Source organism: Prionailurus bengalensis, chromosome D3, assembly GCF_016509475.1.
Source record: "Prionailurus bengalensis isolate Pbe53 chromosome D3, Fcat_Pben_1.1_paternal_pri, whole genome shotgun sequence".
In the NCBI taxonomy this organism is placed as follows: Eukaryota; Metazoa; Chordata; class Mammalia; order Carnivora; family Felidae; genus Prionailurus; species Prionailurus bengalensis.
In genome coordinates, this window is record NC_057356.1 from 58,910,358 (window position 1) to 58,937,125 (window position 26,768).

The window sequence follows — 26,768 nt, forward strand, 5'->3', positions numbered from 1 at the left end:
GCAATAGTCTCTTTGAATCTCAAGCACCAGTGTTTATAAAAAGCACTTGAAATATCATTTTGGTGTAAGGAAGATGCAAGGAGTGTATAGATTCCCATTTCACTAACTCAATTAAAAAATTTTTAATGCTTATTTTTATTTTTTGAGAGACAGAGTATGAGCAGGGGAGGTCAGAGACAGGGAGACACAGAATCTGAAGCAGGCTCTAGGCTCTGAGCTGTCAGCACAGAGCCTGATGCGGGGCTTGAACTCACGAACCGTGAAATCATGACCTAAGCCAAAGTTGCATCCTCAACTAACTGAGCCACCCAGGTGCCCCTTAGATAGTTTAATACAGAGTCATCTTTGGTCTTATTTTAAATTGTAAACTTGATTTAATTCCATTTGTATGTATTTTTATAGGTTTTGATCAGCACTGATGGTAGCATGTTAAAATCAGGAGCTCCCCTCTTCCAGCTGTCTGAAAAGAATCAGTAAGTGTGGAAAAAGAACTTCCTTCATACAAGGCAACTTAAATTCTCTTCTTTCTTGGTTGAAAAAGAGTCCAAGATTATGGATGAGTGTATTTGGGATGCAGAATATTACAGGCAAAGAGTTACATATGAAACTGCATATATTTTGAGAGGTAGCTTAGATATACTTGAATTTATATGTTGAGTTTCTAAACCTAGTTTCTAATTCCTAAATTTCCAAACCATCACTAAAGTTTGTGTGCTGATAATAAGCTACCTGCACCATCACTGTTCTGCTGAGATATTTGGGAGGGGGTCATTAAGGAGGTGAGACTTGAGTATCAAAGGTATAAAAGGAATGAGGTATGGGTATATGTCCAGGGAATTTTTGAAGTAATGATAGTGTTTTGTCTTTTTTGCTAGATGGAGGATATATAGATGTTTGTTTTATTCCTTATAACTTATAGATACTTCATTCTTTTGTATCTACTCAATATTCTATCATCCTCTCAAAACAAAACAAAATGAAGAAAGTAGAGAGAAGGAATTTTCAGCAGGAAGAACAGGAAAGCAGTTTATAGGGGTCTTTGAGCCAGCCATTTGAATTGAAGTTGAGGACCCTGGAGTGGGGAAAAATGGAAATGAAGAGACAAGTGAGAGATAAGCAGAGCAGGAATTCACAGGTGAGGAGCCATATTAGGTATCAGGTTCAAAGCATCTGAAAATGCCTGGTATATTTTGAGCTCTGAACTGAGATGGTGAAGTTTAATAGCAAGATAATATATTAATTCAAGAGCAGCAAACTTTTTATGCAAAGAGTCAATAGTAAATATTCTAGCCTTTGTAGGCCATACAGTCTCTGTTGTTAACTATTCAACTCTGCCTTTGTAAAGTGCAAGCAGCCATACACAATATACAAACAGATGGGATGGCTGTGTTCCAAAAAGTTGTATTGATAAACACTAAAATTTGAATAATTTTTGTGTATCATGAAATATTATTCTTCTTTTAATTTTTTTTCCAAATCGTTAAAACTACTTAGCTCGCAGGAGGTGTGAAAATAGGCAGGAGGGGTCAGACTTGGCTCATAGACTAGAGTTCTTCTACCTTATGTTAAGTGGCCATATGATAAAGTCAGTGAAATTGAGTGTACAGTTTGAAATATAAATTTTATCTACCCTAACTTCTTTTCTCCATTTTTCTAACTCCTAGACTCTCTTTTAAGATTCAGCTCAATTTTTTTGGCTTAATTTTTTAGAGCAATTTTAGGTTTACAAAAAAATTGAGAAGGAGGTATAGAACTTTCCCATATAACTTCCTACACATGCATTGCCTGTCCCCATTGATAATATCATTCACCAGAGTGGTACTTTTTTCCTTTTTTAATCAGCGATGAACCTACACTGACATATCATAATCAGCCAAAGTTCATTGTTTACCTTAGGATTCACTCTTGGTATACATTCTGTGGATTTGCATAAATGTATAATGACATAAATCCATCACTGTAATGTCATACAGAGTATTTTCATTGCCCTAAAAATCCTCTGTTCTATTCACCTCTTTTCCTGCATCACCCTGCCACCCTTGGCAATCACTGATCTTTTATCATTTCCATAGTTTTGCCTATTCAAGAATGTCATATAGTTGGAATCATATGGTATGTAGCCTTTTCTGATAGGCTGCTTTTACTTAGTAATATGTATTTAAGTTTCCTCTATGTTTTCTCATGGCTTGATAGCTCATTACATGTAATAATATGTATTTAAGGTTCATCCTTGTATTCTCATGGCTTGATAGCTCATTCCTTTTTAGTGCTGAATAATATTCCATTTTCTGGATATCCCATGGTTTACTTATCCTTTGACCTACCAAAGGACATCTTGGTTTCTTCCAAGTTTGGCAATTGTGAATAAAGTTTCTACAACCATCTGTGTTCAGGTTTTTGTATGGACAATTAAGCTTTCAACTCCTATGGGTAAAAACAAGAAATCACCATTGCTGGATCATATGGTAAGAGTTTGGTTTTGAAAGAAACTACCAATCCAAACTGTTTTCCAAAATGGATGTACCATTTTGCATCTCATTCACCAGCAGTGAAAGAGAGTTCCCTTCATATCCTTCCCAGAATTTAGTGTTGTCAGTATTCCAGGTTTTGGTCATTTTAATAGGTGTGTAGTTGTATCCTATTGTGGCTATAATTTACATTTCCCTGATGGCATAGGATGTAGAGCAACTTTTCAGATGCTATTTGCCATCTATATATATTTTCTTGGGTGAAGTGTCTGCTAAAGTCTTGTTCATTTTTTAATTGGGTTGTTTGTTTTCTTATTGTTGAGTTTCAAGAGTTCTTTGCATATTTTGGATAAGAGTCTTTCATCTGATGTGCTTTTGCAAATATTTTCTCCAAGTCTGTGGATTTTCTTTAATTATATTAATATCATCTTTCACAGAGCAGAAGTTTTTAATTTTAATGAGGCCCAGCTTATCAATTATGTCTTTCATGGATCATATCTTTGGTGTTGTATCTAAAAAGGCATCACCATACCCAAGGTCATCTAGGTTTTCTCCTGTGTTAACTTCTAGGAATTTATAGTTTTGCATTTTATATTTAGGTTTATGGTTCATTTTGAGTTAATTTTTGTGAAGTATATAAAGTCTGTGTCTAGATTTAAATTTTTTTTTTTTGTTTTTGCATGTGGATATCCAGTTATTCCAGCACCACTTACTGAAAAGACTGTATTTATTCTATTGTACTGGCTTTATTCCTTTGTCAAAATCAATTGACTGTATTTATGGTTGTCTATTTCTGGGATCTTCATTCTGTTCTACTGATCTATTTGTCTATTCTTTCACCAATACCATACTGTCTTGATTACTGTAGCTTTATAGGAAATCTTGAAGTTGGGTTGAGTCATTCTAAAAACTTTGTTCTTCAAGATTGTGTTGGCTATTCTGAGTCTTTTGCCTCCATATAAACTTTAAATTTAAATTTGTTAATATCTATAGAACAACTTACTGAGATTTTGAGATTGCATTGAATCTATGGATCAAGTTGGGAAGAAATGATATCTGGACAACCTTGAGGCTTCCTGTTCATGAACACAAAATATCTCTCGATCTCTTTAGTTCTTTGGATTTCATTCTTCAGAGTTTTGTAGTTTCATCAGAATATGTAGTTTTCCTCATATAGATTTTGTATATATTTTGTTAGATTTATGTCTAACATAACATATTTCATTTTTGAGTGTGCTAATGTAAATTGCATTGTGTTTTTAATTTCAAATTCCACCTGTTCTTTATTGGTATATAGGAAACTAATTGACTTTTGTATATTAGCCTTATATATCCTGTAAGGATAATTGTTATTTTTTATAACTGATTATTAGTTCCAGGAGGGTTTTTTTTTGTTGATTCTTTCAGATTTTCTACATGGACCATCATGTCATCTGTGAACAAAGACAGTTTTATATCTTCCTTCCCAATTTGTATGCCGTTTATTTTCTTTTCTTGACTTACCACATTAGCAAGGACTTCCAGGACAATGTTGAAAAGAGTGTCAATCGAGAACATCCTTGCCTTATACCTGATCTTAGTTGGAAAGTTTCAAGTTTCTCATCAGTAAATGTCATGTTAACTGTAGGGTTTTTGTAAATAGTTTTTTCAAGTTGAGAAAGTTCCCCTCTATTCCTAATTTGCTGAGTTTTTATTATGAATGAGTTTTAATCAGTTCAATGTTTACTTTTCTTCAATACACTGTTATCTTTCCTAAGGAACAAATAACTCCCAACATGTATCCTAATAGTGTGTGTGTGTGTGTGTGTGTGTGTGTGTGTGTGTGTGTGTTTATTTTCATTTAGTGGTTATGGCCCTGTGACATACCTTAGTATTGAGACCCAGACAAAGTGTTATCCTTTTTATTTCCCTGACAGTGCCTTGCACAGTGCTGAATACATGGCCTGTGGTCTATAACTATTTAACTTAATGCATGAAAGAATAAATAAAATTGGAGTTCATTCTGATGTCATAAAATTAATTTTTCCTTAATGGTTGAATATAAAGTGTACCAAAATTATACTGAACTTATAAGTTAATCAATGTAAATTATAGGAGCTCACACTTGATACAAATTAACAGCATTTAGCATGTAGGTGAGTTCATTTTATAGTGACACTGGCAAATAAAACAGATCTACATTCAAATTACAGTCTAATTAATCACATCCTATATATCAGTTAATGTCCTGGTTGGAAAACAAAACAAAACAAAAAACCAAACAAAACCCCAAGCCATTCTATGTATTCCAAATAGAGAAAAACAATGTGGAAATGTAGTTTGCAGACTTTCTACTGTGACAGTAGGGAAGAGGGTATATGAAAACAAATGTGGAACTGAGGAACAAGAGATACTCATGGCACAGTTTCCCCCTGTGACTTCTCAGCATCCACATACATCCCCTTCTGCTGTAGTTAAATTTTTATATGATGGTAATGACATCATCTTGCTTCCACCTAAGAGATTGCAACTAACCCTCATACTAATGATGGTATGCTCACCCTCTCCTAAAAATGGAGACACAAAATGCTCTCTATGTTTATGTTTGGGTCATGTTAAACTAGTCACAATTCCATCTATTCTATAACTTGAAGACTAAATTCCCACGTTAACCATCACCAACACTCCTTATATCAAACCGTAGAGGAAGGAGAGAGTAGAAAGCTGACATATACAAATATATGCATAAAAAAAGGAAATAGGTATGCTGTTATTGATCTCACTTCTGAAAGTGAATGTGAGTCTGTAGTTGATATTTATAACTTCTTGTCTTACTATCCATTCATTCTGTGATTCTTTGCCCTCAGCCAGCATCTCAGTTTGTTAAGTTTCTTCCTCTGCTGGCTAACCCATATTTTACTTCCATAAGTCTTTATCTTTAGTAGTCCTGATTTTATTGGGTTGCTGTAATTTTAATTTACTATTGAACTTAGATATAGCAAGAGATGATTAATGCCTAGGAATACATCATCAGTACTAGAATCCCTGGAATTACAACCTCCCATCCCATCTCCACTTGGCAGAGGGCAATAAACTGTGTTCCAGGGTCCCTCTCCCTCTGTTTTCTCCTGCTATCCCAACATGTGATAGGTTACTTTTCTTCCCTAATTAAACATTTTGAGCTGGGAGTCATTTGTAATGATTTATGGCAGCTGTGCTTTTGCCAATCTTACACAGTATTTTTCTTATTACTTAATTGTTTTAGCAGTGCTTCAGCCATTAGTTTCTGAGTTCTGAAAACAGGAAACAGAAGTCTTCTATTATAGACGCCTGCCTAATTAGCTCAGAGGCTGTCTAATGGGGACTATTAAAAATGCAAATGAGGTGTGATCAAACAGTGAAAAGTTTGGTCCTGACAGAATATACTAATGCATCCCCCCCCCACCCCTGCAAAATGTACCACAATCCTGAATGTAGATTTCTCCCTTCCTTCCTTACCATGTGAAATAGCTTTTTTGTGGTGATTGGGTTCTTCTTCCTCACCTGGGCAGGGATACAGCTAAGAAGAGTTCTTAGGGAAATCATTCTTATTTCCCACCCCTCAATCTAAAGCAGTGGTTCTCAAACTTCAGGATGCATCAGAATATCCTGGAGGGCTTGTTAGAACACAGATTCCTGAGATCACTCCCAGATTTCCAATTCAGTAGGCCTCGTGAGGGACGTAAGAACTTGAATTTCTAATCAGTTGCTAGGGAATGCCAGTGTAATGTAGTATTTGTCTTTTTGTGACTAGCTTATTTCACTTAGCATAATGTCCTCAGGTTATCCACATCATCACATATTACAGGATTTCCTTCTTTTTTAAGGTTGCATCCAGTCTTAGTATTACATTGTACATATATACCACGTTTTCTTTACTCATTTATCTGTTGATGGACATTTAAGGTTGTTTCTACATCTGGCTATTGTGAATAATGCTGCAATAAACATGGATGTGCTAATATCTCTTCAAGATCCTGATTTCAGTTCTCTTGGATACTCAGAAGCAGTATTGCTGGGTCATTTGGTACTACTATAGTTAATTTTTCAGAGGACCTCCATACTGTTTTCCATAGTGGCTGTACCATTTTGCATTCCCGCCAAGAGTGTACCAGTGTTCCAATTTCTCCACCTCCTCACCAACACTTGTCTTTCATCTTTTTGATAATAGCCATTCTAATAGGTAGGAGGTGATATTTCATATATTAAGATGTCTATACTACCCAAAGTGACCTATAGATTCAATGTATTTCCTATCAAAATCCAAGTAGCATTTCCTACAGCAATGGAAAAATAATTCTATAAAGTTCATACAGAACCACAAAAGACTGAAGAGCCAAAATAATCTTGAAAAAGAATAATAAAGCTGGATTCATCACACTTCTTGATTTAAAAATATACTACAAAGCTATAGTAATTAAAACAGCATGGTACTGACATAAAGACAGACATATATGCGAATAGAATAGAATAGAATAGAATAGAATAGACAGCCCAGAAATCCATACATATATGGTCACCTGATCTTCAACAATGGTGCCAAGAATACGCAATAAGGGTATGGTCTCTTCAACAAATAGTATTGGGAAAACAGGTTATCCACATGCAAAAGAATGAGATTAGACCTGTTAGTAAAGGGAAAAGACAACCTGTGGAAGGGGAGAAAATATTTACAAACCATTTAGTAGATAAGGGGTTAATTTCCAAAATATATAAGGAGCTCCTATGACTCAAAACAAAACAAAACAACCCCCCCAAAACAAAACAAAACAAAAGAAAACAAAACAAAACCAACAACAAAAACAAAACCCAAAAAACTTATATAACCTGATTTAGAAATGGGCTAAAGATAGACATTTCTCTCAAGAAGATATACAAATGGCCAAAGGATATGAAAAAAATGCTCAGTGTTGCTAACCATCAGGGAAATGTAACTCAAACGCAATGAGATATCACTTCACATCTGTTGGGATGGCTCTTTCTTAATTAGCCATCTGAGAATGTCTTAGTTAGACCGAGTGTTTACTCCTTGGAACAACTTCTCTGGCCCTCTCTCAACCCAAATCAGGGTTATGTGCACATTCTTTATGATTATATTACTATCATATTACCCAGCACATGATGGGTGGATCTAGGTTTTGTGGTATCTGAAGCTTACATAATTTGAGGAATCTTCTTTAAGAGAAAGAATTTAAAAAATTAATATAAAATTAAGTGAATATCCCTGAAGTTTCCCAGTTAATTTGCCCTTGCACCATCTTCTGAAGAACTGATTCTTTGCATATCTTTCTCACAAGATAGTGATTTCTTCATGGACTAGGACTGAGTCTTATTTGTATCCATGGTCCCCTGACCCCATCTTGCTCTGGGCAATGACCTGGGAGTTCCACTGTTTCTCTTTCTTCTTTCTTCTGCCTACTCATAGCTCAGGGCCTGATTGTATTTGTGCTCTTTAGATAAAAGAATCTGAACAGGGCACTCTGCCCTGGCTATCCTTCTACCACTTCCTATGGAAGGGGTTAGGGGTAGGATGAGGACAGAGAGGCCATGCTGGTGACATTCTGTGTGAACAAAATGTAGCCCCTGGGTCTTAGCCCAAGACCCCAAAGGAGAACATCAGTAAGTAGAGACTTCCCCATGATGGACCTCACAAAACAGCATTCTCCAGATTCAGCAAGCTATAGTCAAGTGCTGTCTTTTCATCTCTTCATTGGTGCATTAATGAAAAATCCTATCAATATGATATAATCATCCTATTGACTATAACTCTTAATACTGCTGTTCATGACTCACCCAGCAGACTTGGATATTCTGAGGAGGGCTCCTGCTTGAAGGTGCCCTGGCTGCCAGCCACCTCTCTCCAAGTCTTCTCACCTCTGTCTGCTCTTTTGTGGCCAAGATGAGGGAGAAGGAGTGCAGGCCAGAGTCTGAAGGTAGTTAGGACTCTCTCAAAGAAAGTCTGAAGACTTCAACCTGGCTCCCAAGAAGTAATCTGCTTTCCCTACTTCTACTCTCAGTCTCCATTTTCAGAGTCTGGGGTCCTCCACCCTGCCTCGTGCTGAGAATCCTGTTTCGCCAGGTAGCTGCCTGGGTAGAGATCTCTCTTTTCTCCTTCTGGCAGTCATATCTCACAGGGAAACTGAGTTATGTTTTTAAGCAGAGGATTCCAAATCTATGTGCTCATTGCTTCCTAACTGTTCTGGAAAAATGGTTCTTGGGCTGCCAAACCTTTCACAGAGGAAGCAGTAGCATCACAGATATTGAGGGCATTTCTGCCATCACTCAAGACATAGTGCTTGTTCAAGAATAAAGGACCACAGGTGCCCTTGTTCCTGAATCACTTTTGTACTTTCCTGCCATGTGGCCTCTTGTCACTGCCTGCCTATCTTGCCACCTCTTCAATTCAGATGACCCTGATACACCTTAATCCTTCGGTCAAACAATTAGCACGTCTCTACTGAACAGAATTTGTCCTTGTTGGGCTGGGGAAAGAAACTGCACATCATGGGAAAAAGATGAAACGGCAATTCAGTGTGTGTGTGGGAAGTGCAGAGAGAAGTAAGTGATTTGGCTTCTGTAAAGGGGCAGTGGTGGTGTGGTCCAAAGCTTGCAGAGTTACTCTTCCCAGGCAGTGGCTGAGATCCTTAACAGTGTGCAGATATACGCTGGTTCTTAGGTTCTTGAGGTAGACAAAGGTTGGACTCCTTCTTGGAGAGCTTGTACTTCTGCCCTTCCTTTCCCTCACCCCTTCAGGCTTTATGGTATTGGCCATCATTCACTCTAGGTTTCCTCTGTACTTATCCCCACACTAAACCCATTCCCCTCCTGGACTGCCCCTGCATTACTCAACTTCCCACTCCCTTCTCCCTGGGCAAACACTGTCCTGAGTTGACAGTCCCAGAGGTGTCAGAATACAGCTCTAAGGCAAGGCATAATCATAGCATAGAGACCCCCCACCTGCATGGCCCCATGGGCTCCAGGGATGCTGGCAATTACAGACCCTCAAGGACTGAAGGAAAATTCTTCCCTAAATGTTTCCAGGGTGAAAAAGACTAGTTTGGCACCTCTATCTGGGGCTTTAAGAGTTATTTTTGTCCTTGAAGCCTAATAGCGGGTTATTGGTAATTATAGGAAAAAAATGGAGTGGAAATAAGGGGTTTTTTGAATGTTTTTTTTTTTGGTTCCAGTATTATATTTTGAATTTCCTATTCAGTTAGACACAACTCCTGAGATCATGACCTCTGTGATTATAGCAGAAAAAGGCCCCCATCATCCATGAGCCTATGATTTCCACTTTGTTTCTATCCCTCTAACTGGCATAATTTCTTTGGACACTGTAGAGAAGGGATGTTACCTAAATACTTGTTTTGCAGGGTGCCATTTCCATGCGTCAAGTTCACTTGCAGTAAGGGCACACAGGGGCCCAGTAGATCTTCCTTCATTGGTGTTTTATTCAGAGTACTCAGAATATTTGCTCTGTCAGATGCTTTCAGTGGCTCCCTTCTGCCAACAGACTGAAAACTCCCTCCTCTGCTGGGCCTTCCATTTCTTCTGCAAGTGGATTGCACATATTCTCTCGGCCACTGTGTCTCATTCCTTCATTCATTTCTCCATTTATTCCATAAACGTGGATTCACTACCTCTTCTATGCTGCAGAACCTGCCCTAGGTTCTGGGATGTAAATAAGAATAGCAACAATGTCCTTTGTTCTCAAAGGTCTAATAATTCAGAAGAAGACAAACATGTAAGTCAAAACCACAAGAAGCACTGTCTGTGACAGTGAGATAGATGTCTGTTTAGAGCTGAGCAGGGGCACAAAGAAGGAAGAGCCCAGTTTCACTCAGGAATAGGCCTGGAGAATAACCAGAAAGTTTCATAGAGGAAGTGGCCCTACCTTGTTATGACACATGTATCAAGAAGCCGTTTCAACTGGAAGCAATGACCTGAGGAAAGCCAGAGGAATAGAGATCAGAGGGTACTTAGGAACTATAAGCCAAAAACCGGGTGGCCAGAAAAAGTTTGGAAGGGAGGGCCAAGTCCAGAGTATATAGAGCAACATGTGAGCCATTAATGGATACTGTGTTGTGTATGCAGGTGTATGTGCGTAGTGGTGACATGATTAGGTCACTGCAACCTCAGAGGGGAAGATGCTCCATTCAATCTGCTGAGGATACGAGTATGTGAGTGAGTGTGTTTGTGTGTGTTTGTGTGTGTGTGTGTGTGTGTGTGTGTGTGTGTGTGTATTGAATGCTTAAAGAAGGAGCACAGCTGTAGAGAATGTTTTAAACATGAAAAATATGAATAAGTCTAGAAGACATGTAGCTGATTGGTTTAATCATGAACTGTGTAGTCCAAAACTTCTGGCTCAATCACCCCTCCTGTGTGTAGTATAGACTCTCAGACATCCTTGCAAAGGCCACTAGTTATTTCTGTGAATCCCTGGGGAGTGACTCATGCACTAGCAGAACTGTCTTTCACCTCAGGGGCACCACATTATTCCTACCACCTTCACCTGCCCTGCTCTGATGTCCTTGGATGTATCCATGCCCACTGTCCTGCCCATTGTGGCAGCACTAGCTTCAAGGTGGCAGTATCTGGGTGTTCGTGTGCTTCAGGCTTTGGTGAGGCTGATCTGAAAAGGGCCTCACTTGGAGGAGGGAAAGGTCTCCCTTCAGCTCTGTGATAAACAAATCCCAAAGTAGCAGAGCTTGAAGCAGAGACTCACAGAACTCTTCACAAAGGAGAAGCTGCATCAACCTCTGCCCCTTCCCATGGCCAGGTAACCAGGACAGGTCCTGGGGTCAGATCATTTGCAGAAGTTATCTCTCTCCCCTCTCTCATCCCTTCCCCTCACAATGCCTATGTCTTTCGTCATTAAATATGAATGCTTCCAATTTGCTGCTTACTCTGAAAGCAATAAACACATCTGTTATAGACATCAAAGACCTTGGCATGTACACATTGGGAGCAAAGGATTTGAGCTCAGGAGCTAACTGAAATCAGAAAATATTAGAAGACACTGATACTCGGGTTGCAAGAACCAGGATATAATTATTGAAAAAAGAAGAGGAGATAATGTGGGAATGGTTGGAATCAACTCAAAATGTATTAATTGATCTCAACTTTGATAATTAGAGAGAAATATAAGTGCATATCTGGGAAACTAGTAGGAGTAAAAACCATAATTTTTAATATAAATAACCACAGAACATATAAACAAATAGGTTGTATCTGTGGAGTCAAGACAGAAAACCAAGGCGGCAGAGAGAATGCCCAAACAAAAGAAGGCTCATAAGAAGATGGAATGAATAGGGTAAGATGCATGTTACACCAATAATTATAAATGCCTTAACACCAATATTAAAATTGATGACTTACATGTTGAGATAATTATAAATCTAAGAGAAAAAATCACCTAAATAAGATGGCAAAGAAAGAAAAATTAGAAACAAAAGCATGGGTAAAAAGAAAACAGGGAACTACACAAAAAAATTCGTCTCAGAAATATTAATATCAGTCTATGTATCATTATAATAAAAAGCATGAACTAATGGTCAAAAAGGTCTATCGGATGTGAAAAATTACTTTTTAAAAGGCATTAGCATAATGTGAGGAAGCAGAGACAACTGGCCTGCTAGAATCTTTTTTTCAATTCAGCTTATCTATGAAGGGAAGGAAAGAAATGGTACAGTAAATATTGGAGATATTTGTCAAAGGAAGTTTTAAAAAATGTACTTTATGGAGGTTTTTTCCCCCATGAAAAACAGTTTTCATGTAGAACACTTGGAAATAAAGAAAAAGTGGTGTCTAAGAAATCAAAGTTTACCTGCAATCTCAGAAGCCAAGGGCAACTGTTCCTTTAATAGAATTTTTCCCTCTGGGAGAGCTGTGGTCTTGGGGAAGACTTGCCCTTTTAAGGCCTGGTGGAATAGAGTCAGTGGTGGGGAGAGGGCGAATATGCAAAAGGGAGAGGAGTTGAGTGGTGAGCTGGGTCACTGTTCATCTCCTTTTCCCTTACCTAGACGCTTATGTCTAGAAACACAAGGATTTTGCTGCCTACTTCCTTCTTTTTCCCTGGAGTTCCCAATACAACTGAGCAGGGCACAGTGATTCCACAAGGAAAGGAGAAAGGGAGAAAGGAAGCACCGCGGTGCATAGAATTCTTATTTTATGTTTTTAAATAACAATTACATTTGATTTAAAAAAATCAGAGGACATATAAAACTATCTGAGAAAAGAAGTCTGGGAGGGTAGCAGAGCCAAGGGAGAAAGAGAACAGGAAAAGGGGAAAAAAAAAACCCCAAGACTTCACTTGTGACATTCTGTCCCAGCCCTTGAGAAAAAGGAGAAGGGAAAGGAATGGGAAGGGAAGAAAGAATTGAGGTAAAGATGAGCTTCAGGGTGAAGAGGGTAGGAGACAAACGGAGGAAAGAACTGCAGGCAAGGAGCTTGGCTGTAAAAGGAGCCAAGACCAGTTCCTGGGAGGAAGAAACAATTTGCTAAGCAGTTTACCTTAGCCAGGTGGGCATGCAGCCCCCAAAGTAGCTTAAAAGTGGGCTTGCTTGGGGCACCTGAGTGGCTCAGTTGGTTAAGTGTCTGACTCCTGGTTTCAGCTCAGGTCACGATCTCATGATTTGTGAGTTCAAGCCCCTCATCAGGCTTTGTGCTGACAGCACGGAGTCTGCTTGGGATTCTCTCTTTCACTCTCTCTGCCCCTCCCCCTCTCATGCTCCCTCTCTCTCTGTCTCTCTCTTAAAATAAATAAATAAACTTTAAAATATAAATAACTAAAAAAATAGGCTTGCTTGGGGTGCCTGGGTGGCTCAGTCGGTTGAATGTTCGACCCTTGATTTCAGCTCAGGTGATGATTCCAGGGCCATGGGATCAAACCCTGCATCAGGCTCTACACTGAACATGGAACCTGCTTAATATTCTCTCTCCCTCCCTCTCTCTCTCTCTCCTTCTCCCTCTCCCTCTCTCTCTCTCCCCACACATACTCTGCCACTCTCCCCTGCTCATGCTTTCTTTCTCTCTAAAATAAAAAAAAAATTTTCCCAATAGGCTTGCTTGATTTTAGTGGCTTCCACATTTGGTTAGCATGGGTCAACTCCCAGACCAAGGGTGCTTTGTTGAGTGGGCTGGGTGGTCACAGAGTCCAGAGAAAGGGAGCGTATGCTGAGCGGATGGAAGGCTTCTGTGTTCTTATAAAGAATAAAGCAAATTTGAATTTTTACGCCAATGCAAGCTTTCTCAGGCTAGAGGTAGTTCAACAGATATGGGGGAACAGGGGCTTTTGAACTTGTAGATTTTATGCCAGTAATTGTCTTAGAATAACAAAACAGCACTGCTCCTTTATGAATCTTGGATTAAGAACAGCACGTACAGAAGTAGGAAATGTGGTAGGTGGGAAATATGGCTTAAATGTGCTTTCGGCTGTGTCTCCCAGATAATTATAATGGAGCCTGCTTCTCCCCCACCCATGCCTGTCATCCTCAGTATTAAATTATGATGATGATGATGATTACTGGTAATTATCCCTTTATGTATTTGGCATTTTCTACTTTCTAAAGTACTTGCACATGGATCCCTTCACCGTGAGCCCAGAAGACATGAAGGGCAGGCTTTGCTCCACCCTTCTTTGACATTAGGAGTGAGGCTGCTGTTCCCTTGCCCTGGGTCACACAGATTGTTAGGGACCCTGGGCATATAATGGTCTCTAGCTCTATCTCAACTGCATATTTGGTTCATTAGAAGGCTAATTATTTCTTTCCATATCCAAGGATACAGTGGATATGTATACGGGTACCCAGACATTAAAAATTGAGTTATTAATACTTTAAATATAATAACCTAAAGTTTATTGTTAAGTTTATTAGTGCATTTTCCTCTCGTCTTCCATATCTATCTATCTATCTATCTATCTATCTATCTATCTATCTATCTATCTCTGCCTGTCTCTGTCACACACACACACACACACACAGAGGGAGAGAGAGGTTGAGATCTATACTACGTTGTTCATGTATGGATTTCAAAGCGTTTTTCAAATAATAAGACATCTCCTTTGTCAGTTATGATGGCTGGAACTTTTGGCAGGCTTTTCTCAGATTTCTGCTTCTTCTATGTATTACATAGAAAAATCTAGGGATAGAACTGGGTATCCGCATTGCATTTAGGAAACTGGATATAGAAGTGTGTGCATGCAAGGTGCCACCTGCATCACACCTTGGCTGACTGCTGATTATTCTCCATGATCTGGAGCTAATCCCAAGGATTAAGTGAGCATCTGCTCCCCGATGCTGACTGTTGGGTGGGGCTGAGCCATAAACAGAGCGGGTGGATCAGGCTAAGGCAAACCAGCCAATGTGGAGAGAGCTAGGCTTCTGGAGAGCCTTGGCAACTTGACCCTGGCTACTCCTGACCCCACTTTCTTGCACCTTGCTCCATTCTACCCTCACCCATCTCTCAGCACGGACATTGTGCAGGGTGGTGGTTAAGAGCCAGAGTCAAACTGCCAGAGTTTGTACGAGCTCTGCTGGCTCTGTGTGTACTATGTGACTGCTTGGGCAGACTGCTGTGGACAGGAGCCTCAATTCTCTTATCCATAGGAGGGGACCATGGCAGTAATCCACTCCTGAGTCACAGTGCAGATTAGGTGAGATGTTCCCCTTAGAGAGCCTTAGCTATAATCACTGCTGGGATGCACGCCATCCTGCCGCTCCCCTCTCTCTCTCCTTTTGTTCCTTGTTCATCACTGAAGCTCAAGTGCCACCTCTCAGTGTTCTAGTACACACTGATTCTCCTTACGTTCTTCCACGTATTAACTGGACTAGTCCTTTTGGCATTCACCTTGTTAGGATCATGCATTTATTTTTCTCTATTTCATGGATCTGAGTCTATGAGTTCCTCCTGGGGGGAGTCTGTTTCAGATCTTAATTTTCTGTAGAAACACACACATACACACACACACACACACACATACACACACACACACACGAAGGAAGGGAGGGGAAGGACAAAGGAGAAATGAATGAAATGTGGCCTTTGTTATAATCATCTCCAGTGTTAGTTTCCTGCCCACACTTCCTCCTCCTTAGAAAAAGCAGGCTCTGGGAGCTATACCTAATAGCATGAACTCAGCAGAAAGTCATTCAAGAGTAGAAAAAGAGCCCAATTTTGTGAAGTGACCAAAGTAATGGTGGTAAAGCAGAAACCCCTTAGTCCTTAGGAGGCAGGGGGGCTCTCATCTGCTTTTCCAGGAATGGAGAATGTAAGACTGCACCTTGACCATGTTCCTAAGATGGAGTCTCTGTTTTCCCTTGGACACCATGTCTTCTTGAGATTTCTCCCAGAGATGGGAAACAAGCAGAGGACACACTGAAAGGTTGGGTTTGTCAAAGTGATGAGAGTGTCTGGAGTTATGGGAGGATCTGAGAAGCACCACCAACTGGGTCTCAGGCACCAGCAAGAACACTGGCCTGGCACCCACGCACTGGCCCTGGCTCAGGAGGCCACAGATCTACCTGGACTGCCCTGGGCAAGTGGCCTTGTCACCGTGGCCTCAACACTTCATCTGGAAAAGGTAATTGTCTAGGGTCCCCTCCAGCTCTAACATTAGGTAGCTTGTCACAACCCTTAAAGACATCACTGCTTCCTTGCACAAGATAGCAGTTGGTATTTAAAATAATGACAGTGACTCATCTCAAAGTGATGACAAAAGAAGATTGTTCTGATTTATTCCCCACAGTGCCTCCACATTCTAGAATCCTGGGAACTAAGAGATTCTGCAGAACTGCGTCTTTCCAGTATCTGAACTCTACTTTTAAACATCCAAACTGAATTTTGTTCTAAATGTAAAAAAAGTTAAACATATTTTTTTGACTTTTTTTCATTATATTTAATATTTTGTTCTAATTATATTTTGCCTTCAGGAAAGAGGAGGGGGAATAGTCTCTTGCACTTCTCTGGGTGACTTTGGAACATCATTCTGAGCATGAATGCTGCTAGTGAAGGGATACCCTCTGGAGCTTCTGAGCTCTGCCATGGGTTTGAATTTCTCCCCACTGACCTCCTCACTCCCTTTAGTCTCCAATGTTGCCACAGGGCAGGAATGAGAAGGGACACAATTTTCATATGTCCAAGCCTCAGAGCAGGACAGGGATTTCCTCAAAGTTAAAGAGCTGGCCAGTGGCATTTCTGGAGGAGAATAAAGTGTCTTTTGCTTGTGAGCCAGTCTAGAGGACTCCAGATGCCAGCTTGCCTAATTTGCAATTCCTTATTTCCTGTTCAGGGGGTCTTAAGCAATTCAATTCAAGTTTCATGCTGGATCCTCATGGAGTTGATTGATATTGTTGCTATTGAAGATTACCTGATTATAGAACCCACTGTATATCATATTTTCAAATTTTTAAGTCTAGAGAGATTATTTGGTGGGGTCAAATAAATGAAAAACACCAACAGCAACAACAACAATCACCTATTATAGCAACTGGAAGATAACTAGCCAAAATCATATATAAGCAGCTTTATCTTTTTCTTTTTTTTTCTGCTTTCTCTCCTTCACTTCCTTCCTCTCTCCATCTCTCTTTCTCTGTTTCTCTCTTTCTCCCTTTCTTCACTTCTTCCCTACTTCCTCCTCTTTCTCAACCCCCTCTTTCTTCTCTCTTCCTCCTCCCTCTCTCTTCCTTTTTTCCTTGTTGTAGAGACTCTAATAGCATGAAGCTTATACTTGGTATATATTCAACTGTGATGCTGCTCTTATGCTATTCTCTGCAGTCCAGAATTCCAGAGACAATTTACTTTCCCATAGTCCTTTGCTGGCAGTATTAGTATACACCATCCATGAGGGAGAATGGTTGCCTCCTCATGGTCCAAGAACCAGGCTCAGCCTGAAGTGCAACAGAGAAGTGGCCTCTCAAGATTGGAAAGGAAGCAAAGTTTACATCCTGAAATGATGGTGTCTTTCTTAGAAAGGATGGATCAGCTATGTGCCATGTTTCCCTTTTTGTCAAACTCATGGGCAAAGAAAGCATATACTCAGAGTGTGTAATTATAGGCTGTGGAGGATTTATAATGTTTCAATTTAGCTAGGCTGAATTCCATTTCATGCGTGTTTCTGGTTAGGGTGGGCCATGAAGGAGATTCTTATAGGATATGTGATGGGCCACAGGGAAATAGCAGTCATTTAGTATTTCATACATATTGTCACTTTCGGCTGACCCACCTGTGGTTGTGAACAATAGCTGGGCCTGCAACTTCCTCACCTTCCCCTGAGTCCTGAGCCAGGTACACACCTGGTTCATCTCTGAGACACAGTGTCCTGGGCCTCTGCAAGATACCCTCAAGGTCAAAGCCAGTAAGAACTCACACAAATTTCAGAACATCTTCCTAGGCTCCAGCCCATGCTAGTGCATTCCAGCTTGTTCTTGCTTTCCATTGCTGTATCATAATATAGCCTGCAGGGACCTTGATTGCCTTTCCTTTCCACAAGACACCACTTGGATCCATCACATGGATAGTGTTGTGCTGATTGAATCGAGCATTCAGGATGTAACAACTGGTCTATAGACCTTGGTAAGACACTTACATGCTAGGGGGTGGGAAATAAATCCTACAAAAATTCAAGGGTCTCCTGCCATGTTAAAATTTCTGTGTCTAGTGGTCTGGAGCATGTTAAGATAGCCCCTCCACAGTGAGGGGCAAGTTGCTGCATCTGATCCCTTATGCCACTGAAAAAGGGGCACAATGTCTAGGAGGTCTCTCTGGATTTTTGAGGCAATAAATATCTCATTTAGGTGTGCTTCTCTAACCCACTCTCCAAGTGACATGAAAATATGCTAATTTGGAGTGAGGCTCAGAATAAGAGATGGCTTCGCAACAGGTTCAGACTACCATGCAAGCTGTTCTGATATTTGCGTCGTATGATCCAGCAGATCCTGTGGTGCTTGAAGTGTCAATGGCAGACAGAGATGCAGGCTCTGGCAGCCCCTGCAGCTGAATCACAGAACAAACTGAGATTTTAGAGTAAAACCACATTATCTCTTCATGCAATTATTCTTTTGTTGAGATACAGCTTTGGCTGCTACTGGGTCTTAGTAGAAAATGAATACTTGACCATGGACTGCTGAGTTACTCTGTGACCTGAGCTGCCCGTCACAAATTGGTGTTGTGTGATTCACCAACCCATGAAGTTGAACATGGACAGGTGCTCTCCATTATCAAATGAAGTGATATATAGGAGACTGGGCTTAAGAAAGCCCTGAAGGCACAAGTATGTTGGACTAGGAGGTGGGCCAGATGCCTATGGCCCCTACTGTTGTTACACTGTCTTCTCTCTCTTAATCTGTGGCTCCTAAGTAGCACCCTATGATCACTTAACTGAAGAAAATATTGGACCTGTGTTTTACAGATGGTTCTGCATGATGTGCACTCACCATTAAAAAGTCCATGGCTGCTGCACTATAGCCCCATTCTGGATGGCGGTAAAGACAATAGCAAAGGGAAATCCTCCCAGTAGCAGGACATTGGACAGTGGCCAGTAAAGATGAAAAGAATTGCATATCTGTACCAGCTCATAGACTATGAATGGTTTTGGTGGTTGGTCGATGACTTGAAAAGAACAAGAGTGGAAAATTGGTGACAAGAGGGTCTGGGGAAGAAACATGTAGATAGATGAATCCGAATGAGCACATAGGGTAGAACTATTTGTGTCCTGTGTGAATGTTCACCAAAGGATGATCCCAAGAGAGTAGGACTGTAAAAATCATACTGCTAGATTATAGAATAGCTTGTTCTGTGGAAACCAGTCAGCCTCCTTCCCCAGGCACTCCTGTCATTTCCTAATATGTTTATCAGCAAAGTGGCCATGATGGCTGGGATGGAAGGTATATGCGGGCTCAGCAACATGTACTGCCACTCACTGAGGTTGAACTGGTTACAGTCACTGCTGAGTGCCCAATCTGCCAGCAGCAAAAACCAACGTTGACATGGCACCATTCCCCAGGGTGACCAGCCAGCTACCTGGAGGTAGGTTGATTACATTGGCTTGCTTCCATCATGAAAAGCATAGACTATTATTCTTAGTGAAAAAGACACTTGCTTTCTATATGGTTTTGCCCCAAATGATATATAGTTTAAAAAATAGGAATTCCAAACATCAATAAAACCATAAATCTGATGTATTTTGATACATTCTTGCCTATAAATGACAGCCCACTGAAAGGTTATTTATGGTGATTTTTTGGTGCAATTAAAAAAAGGTTGGTTATCTTATGTCCACATCCATGTCACTTTAGAATGGTCAAATTAGAAAGTGGGGAAATAAATCCCCTAAGGGAGGCTAGATAATGCTGCACCAACGTACAAACTCAAACTCCTTATGGCTTAACACACCATTCTTTCTTTCTGCTCTTATCATAAGGTTGGCTTGGGTCTTTGCTTCAGAACCCAGATTGACAAAGAGGCCAACTTCTTCCAGTCATGATGGCAGAGAGAAAATATCGTGGGGGTCTTATACTGGTGATGAAATTGACAGGCCCAGTCCACAACCCTCAACCCAAAATAAGCCAGAAAGTTCAATGCCACCAGAGCCAACACTTTTTGGTGACCAGAACGAATGAGGTGAGGGAAGGCTAGAGGTGAAGGAAGGCTATAACTGGCAGGGTCCCTCACAACACTGAAGAATGACAGTTGTTTGTGAGGGAAGAGACAAAGGGAAGACTACAAATCAAGATGCAAGACTGGGGCTATTTAGTTTAGAGGCAGATGGTCAGCTACATAGGCCTGAGTTATGCACTGCTCTCCAGCATAGTATAACACATGATTTTCATATCAGCTCCCAGTCATCAAGGAAAAGTAAAATTGTATTATGTGCATTCTGCTTAAGAGGGCTTCAACATTGATATTACACTTTAGAATTATTTCTAACAAATTATTTTTAATGCTTATTTATTTTTGAGAAAGAGATAGAGACAGAGAGTGAGAGGGGGAGAGGCAAAGAGAGAAAGGGAGACAGAGAAATTGAAATGGGCTCTACACTGACAGCAGAACTCATGAACTGTGAGATCATGACCTGAGCTGAAGTCAGATGCCTAACCTACTGAGCCACCCAGGCATCCCTAGAATTATTGTTATGCAAAATACCTACTATATCAATATTTTGTATGTAAAGGGACACTATGTTTATCTAATTCTGCAAAGACACTTAATAGGGGACATGGAATTGTCACTGGTTTTGTTATCATTAGAGTCATTATATCCATACTTGCCTTTATTTCTGAGTGAAGTAAGTCACAAGAAGCAAGAGAGAGGCCATAGCCTCATGAGAGCATATCCACTCATTTAGGTCTGTCAGTTGACTGTTTTCAGCTACATCAGTTGAGAACGTGTTGATATGACATACAGCCCTGGATAAGATTGTTTTGAACAATATGAGAAATCAGTGGCATTCAGGCCAAATTAAATCTAATTTACTCTACAAATTGCCAAACTATCAGTCCTATTAAATCTGTTTATTAAAAGGCAGGAGAGTCGGCCTGGGTCGCAAGCTGTGGCTGGGATAATAAGACAAAGATGAAGCCCACTAATGTAGATAAATCATGTTTGATTTCCAGGCCAGAGGTAGCCAATGGGAGGGCTTTCACCTCGCCTTCCCTGTCATCCTGAGGTGTCCGTGAGCCAGTCGGAATGTCCCCAGAGTCAGGCCATACTGATTGATTTTCATGGCACTGGGAGGCCCATGTCATTGCCCCCAATCTGGGGTCATTAATAAAACCAACTCCATTTCTCTCTACTTATCCTTTCTACAAAATACAATTTAAGCAGGTCTTTATGATTTAGAAGTGAGTGGGATAAGGCAGGTGGGGTGGCAGATAATGGTGGTGGTAGTGGCAGGGATAGGATATTGGGATTGTTATACTCTGAAATCCTGAAGTATAGATAGGGCAGGTAACAGTAGACCCTTACGCTGAAATTACTTGTGTGACCCACAAAACTTCATAAGGTTTTGGACTGGGTTTTACATCCTGATAATTGCAGGCATACACATAAAATGAGGGGAAAAGGGCAATGCTAATTAAGGCCTTTTTCATTAAGAAAAAACAGTCTTTGTTTATGCTCACTTGGAATGCTGTATCGCAGGATCTCCAGTTACTAAATTCTACTCATCCTTGGAGGTCTATCTTAAGCCCTCTCTCATCTTAAGAAGTCCTCTTTTAATATCCCAGTCCTTTGCTATCCTTCTTTTGAACTCTTATTCCAATGAATATTAATAGCACTTGATTTGACAATTATCATATTCTTCACCACATTGCACTTTGATAAATCTTTTTTATGAACTATTTCCCTGAAACTACAAAAGAAATATGTGGAGAGATCCAGTAACTTGCCCAGGATCACACAATTAGTAACTTGTGCTGTTCCTAAGCAGCAACCCCCCACCACAAATGTTTGATTGCATGGGGTAGTCTGATCTTGAGGGGGAAGAAACTTCATTAAGGATATGAGTTGGAGTAGGCTAGGGAGTGGCTAGGGAATATAACCTAAACTGTATTCTTTGGGGGGCTAGAAAAAGCAAGGCCCTCCAGTAGGTGTCAGGCAATGGTCTTCCAGCCAGTGCGGGCAGACAGGCTGGGTTGAAGCTGAATGACTGGGTTCACTAATTCGGAAGAATATTCCGTTTCATTGAAATTTAACCTGCAAGCACCTTCCACAGATCCATATCTGTGACTTCCACTTTATTCCAGGCAGTTTTCAGCTCAGACATCCTTTATAGTAGATACTTTCTGAAAGCCAGGAGTAAGGAATATGACTAAGAATCTTGAGCAAACAACCTCAAACTCCGGATTTGCATTCCATGGAATAAACTTGTGGGTTTCAGTCACCACTCATTCAGTACAATTCAGTGATAGGTTCAGGAAACTTCTGGAGGAAAGTTGAGGTGGGAGAAGGGAGGGATGAAAATTGCTCACAGTAATCCAAAGGCTTTATTAGTCTGTAATTAGGAGTGATGGGAGGAAGCCAAGTGAGGGAAAATTTAAGCTGAATTGCAGGAAAAAACGAGTCTCTAACAATGAAGAGTATTCAACTGTGGAGGAGGATGACAGAGACAGAGCAGCGGCAGTCACTCATAATTTCTTTATTGGTAATTTGGTCTCTATATTTTGGATGAAATACATATCTGGGAACCATGCCAAGTCATGCAAGGGATGCCCTTTAACCGGCATTCAGGGTGATAGCATTAATGGCTCTGGGAGAGGAAAATGAGATAATCTTGAGAACCAGCTGAGAATGAGAAGTCCAAAGAGCAAGGTGTTCTCTTAGATTTGGGTCCTGGCAATGCACATAGTTTGAGCTACTCAAGAGTGGGGACCCTGCACCACCAGAGCAGAAACCAGTGATCTCTCACCTTGCTTCCATTATCTCTAGAGGGCATCTCTTACTAGCTCCAGTCTTAGAGAGATCTGAATTCTCAGAATATCGGTATTCTAGGAAATGACAAAATGCAACTCTCTTCCACATAATACATTTAAGTTAGAAGGGAAAGAAGAGTGAAGATGGGTTTTGAAAAGTGAATTAAAACATACATAAACAACTTTGCATCATCCCCTCCTGATAAGACTTACTTGTTCAAACAAACATTTTGTTGCGTCCTATCTAGAACACTCTACAAGTGTTTTAACCAGCAGCTCTTTCTCCCTTTAGTCTCTCATCCAGGTGGGTTTTTATATGCTGTTATTTTCATGTCACACTCTGTTCATGGTCTTTCCAAGGACCTCTACAGTCTGTTCTCAACTTACCCTTGTAACCATTATCTGCATTACTCAAAGCCTCTCGTTCTCCAACGTGTTTAACATTTTCCCAATACACATGCATACGTGCATGGGCACACACATATCCAAGCATGAACACATGCTTACAGATGTACACATGCATGTGCACACACACATACAAACAATAAAAATAACCCTCTTTTCATTCAACATCTTGAGAGTCTAGTGTTTTCTGGGAATATATTTTGAGGAAATGCCTCTTTTGTTTTTAAACCCAATCTGCTCATTCTTCAAACCCATTTCCCACCTCTATAAAAGGCACAGATGAATGTAGCTACCACACTTCTTCCACCTGAAATGCCAGCATCACTCAACTCAGTGTATAAGAAGTCTACTTGCCCTGTAAAGCTCAAGCCTGGCACTATTGTTACAGACTGTCCTTCCCAACCTCAGCAGGAAGAGATCCTGCTTTCTCTGAAATTCTACAGCCTGGCCAATAACCTAAGGATCCTCAACACATCTGCCTTCTACCATGGATCTTTGCCTTCACGCTTTAACTCTCTTATTAGGATGTACTTTCTCAAAGTTGAAGACCGTGTTTCACATAGCTTCACACTTCCCATGGTACTTAGCAAGATCCTTTTAACGCTGTAGGTACTCAGAAAGCACTCATTTCAGAGAATGAATAGGTTAATAATCAGAAGATGAAGTTTTCATCATCACTCCTCCATTTAGGACATATTCTTCTCGATCTTTCAACAAAGGTCTCATGAAGCTTGTGATTCCTCTAATACCACATGTAAGGTCAGTCCAGTAGATCCCTGCTGGTCATCAACATTCTTTTCTTCGCCTCTTGAGTTCCTTTGCACTGCAGAACCACTGAAGTTCAATTCTCCATCTAGAGGGGTGGCCTCTCTCAACCTGGCACTTTGGGGCTGGCCAAGCCCTGCCTTCTCCAGGAAACTTCTTTTGGCCTTTCCACTTTCGACACACTTTTGAATTTTTATGTAATTATAATTAAACTGCATACCATAACACTTAAACATTTTCTGTTTTAAGAATGTTTTTGTTTCTCTAACTAGACCATAAATTAATTTAGAGACATATAGAATAGCGGTAAAAGGCTTGAACTCCAGAGTCAGCAGCTTGGTTGGAATCTGACTCCGACACTTATTAGCTCTGGTATCTTGAGCAAGTACTTAACCCCTCCATACCTTCTTTTCCATCATCTCAGGAGTAGCCTTGATCCAAAGAACTGTGAACTAAATAGACTAAAATTTGCATATGCCTTCAGAATGCATGCAGTAGAAGCAGAAACACATGCATAAAGAATAATAAAGTATAGATCTTAGTTAAGAGTGAAGGTGAATGGGTCAGACAGTAAGGACACAAGGGAAAGAGCAAAGGGGGAAACGTGGATGTCTTGGTCTGTCCAAGAAGTCCTGAGTTGATTCTTGAGGAATTTTATAAAGGAAGACAGTATGGAGTGATTCTGAGCCCATGCATGATGTGTGGACAGAAGTGACAAGCAGAAGGACCTTTAGGACTGGGGATGTGGAGGTCTAGATGTGGGTTTATGTTAGTGGTAAAATGAAACTTATTTCTTTGAGCACATTGCAGGCAGTTTCCCTTAAGTGCATTGGCCATATTTTGTAAACTTATATATGTTGTACCTGGTTTTATGATGGCATAGGTTACAGGACATAGACTACCTTGGAAAACATGACATGCCTACAGACATGCTGGGGGCAAGACAGAATCTGTCTAGACCATTTTTGAAGCTGAGAAGAGAGCAGGGGTGAGTTCTACATGTGCAAAAATTATGGCTTCATCACAGGGCAAAAAAAGAGACCTCTGAGGATGCTGTTAGCCTCCAGAGGAGGCTGCATTCCTTCAGTGGGTAATCAAAGGTGCCAGAGAACCATTCAAAATGAGGAAGGTTGCCTTATGCATTGGGGTGGTCTATTAACCTCATTCCTTCCAATTCCATGATGTTAAATAGCAATTAGAACATCACGCATTTATTTACTTTCTGCCCTGCCCCTTGGGCCCCTTAAAATCACTCCATATTTTAGTCTTAATGGGACATGGTAATAGAGCCAAGAATTGCAAACCCACCAGATTGGGGAACTTTTGGGGGAAAGTTGCACGAAGGGCACATTTTTACTGCGGTAACTGACAATTATCTTCAAAGAGGTTTCAAAAACTGCCTCATAAATGTAACATTCCAATCACATTCTTATTGTTTAATGGGGAGATATGAAAATTGAATTGACAGAGCTGTCACTCCCATGAAGGTATTTTCATGTGAAACAGGCACTGAAGATACCTTTAGGAGTAAAGGCCCATGTGAACATATAGCACACTGGACTCATGAGTCTGATCCTGACTCAGTGGACCTCTCACCAGCCTTGCTCATGCCTGGTTCAGCCACAGCTGCTACTGTACCTGCCTGTAACCTCTGTCCTTATGTTAGGAAGTCCTACTCATTCCTCAAAGTCCAGAGTAATTTGCTTTCCTCTAGGAAAGCATCCCTTCCTTCTCCAGCCTGTTCTCATCTCTTCTTATTCTAATTCCTAGAGCATGTAGAGCTTAAGCTTCATAATTAAATTCGAAAATATAGACCATTCTATTGATATTAATAATACGATTTTAACATAACATGTTATGCCCTATTACTTCAAGTACACAAAGCTCATATCACAACTAGAAGCACATGATAAGAAGAGCCTGTTAAGAATAAGTGGAGGGTGGACATTTCTGATATTGTACTGGGTCTTTAGGGATGATATTTGGGCTAAGATTCCCTTTGATGACATTTCTGTTTCAAGAGCAAGTCTCATCTGCCCATTGGCTTGTGTTTGTGTCTGGCATTTGTTTGAGTTTACTGTTCCTTACTCCAGGAAAGCACTTTGGATTACATTTAATTCTGAAATATAAATTGAATGCATACTAATGGTAAGATTTCGGGCTAAGTTTGTGGATAGAGGAGAGGTAGTCCGGGAATGGAGATAAAAACCTGGAAATGTATCAGAAATCTCATTTGAGATTTTGACTTATCTGTGTATACTTGTGAATTCTTGACACATAACTATCCCCTAGTGGGCCCAGGGGCTGTGCGTGCAGAGACCTGTTTCTGATGTGGGCACAGTTCTTAGGTCAAATCACAAACTCCTTTACTTTTAGATGCCATACACCCAAAACAGGCAAAGAACAATTATTTCCAGAGTGACATCTGTAATTAGAGGATGAATAAGATAATCCACTAAGGTGTAGGAAGAGACTATCAGAACCTGTATTAGTAAAAGGATTACATTTCTAACATTTAATTTTTAATTTGGATTGGAAGCCCTCTTCAGTTCTTAAGCCAGAGTCACATGACTCACAGTGGCCTTGAGGTGTCCAGAAAGGAGGGCAAGGATTCTGTAGCATAGAGGGTTTGGCAGTGTGTCATTGCTGCTTTATTCTTTTAGTTTGCATATACCCAGGTAAGGAGATTTGTGGATTATATTAT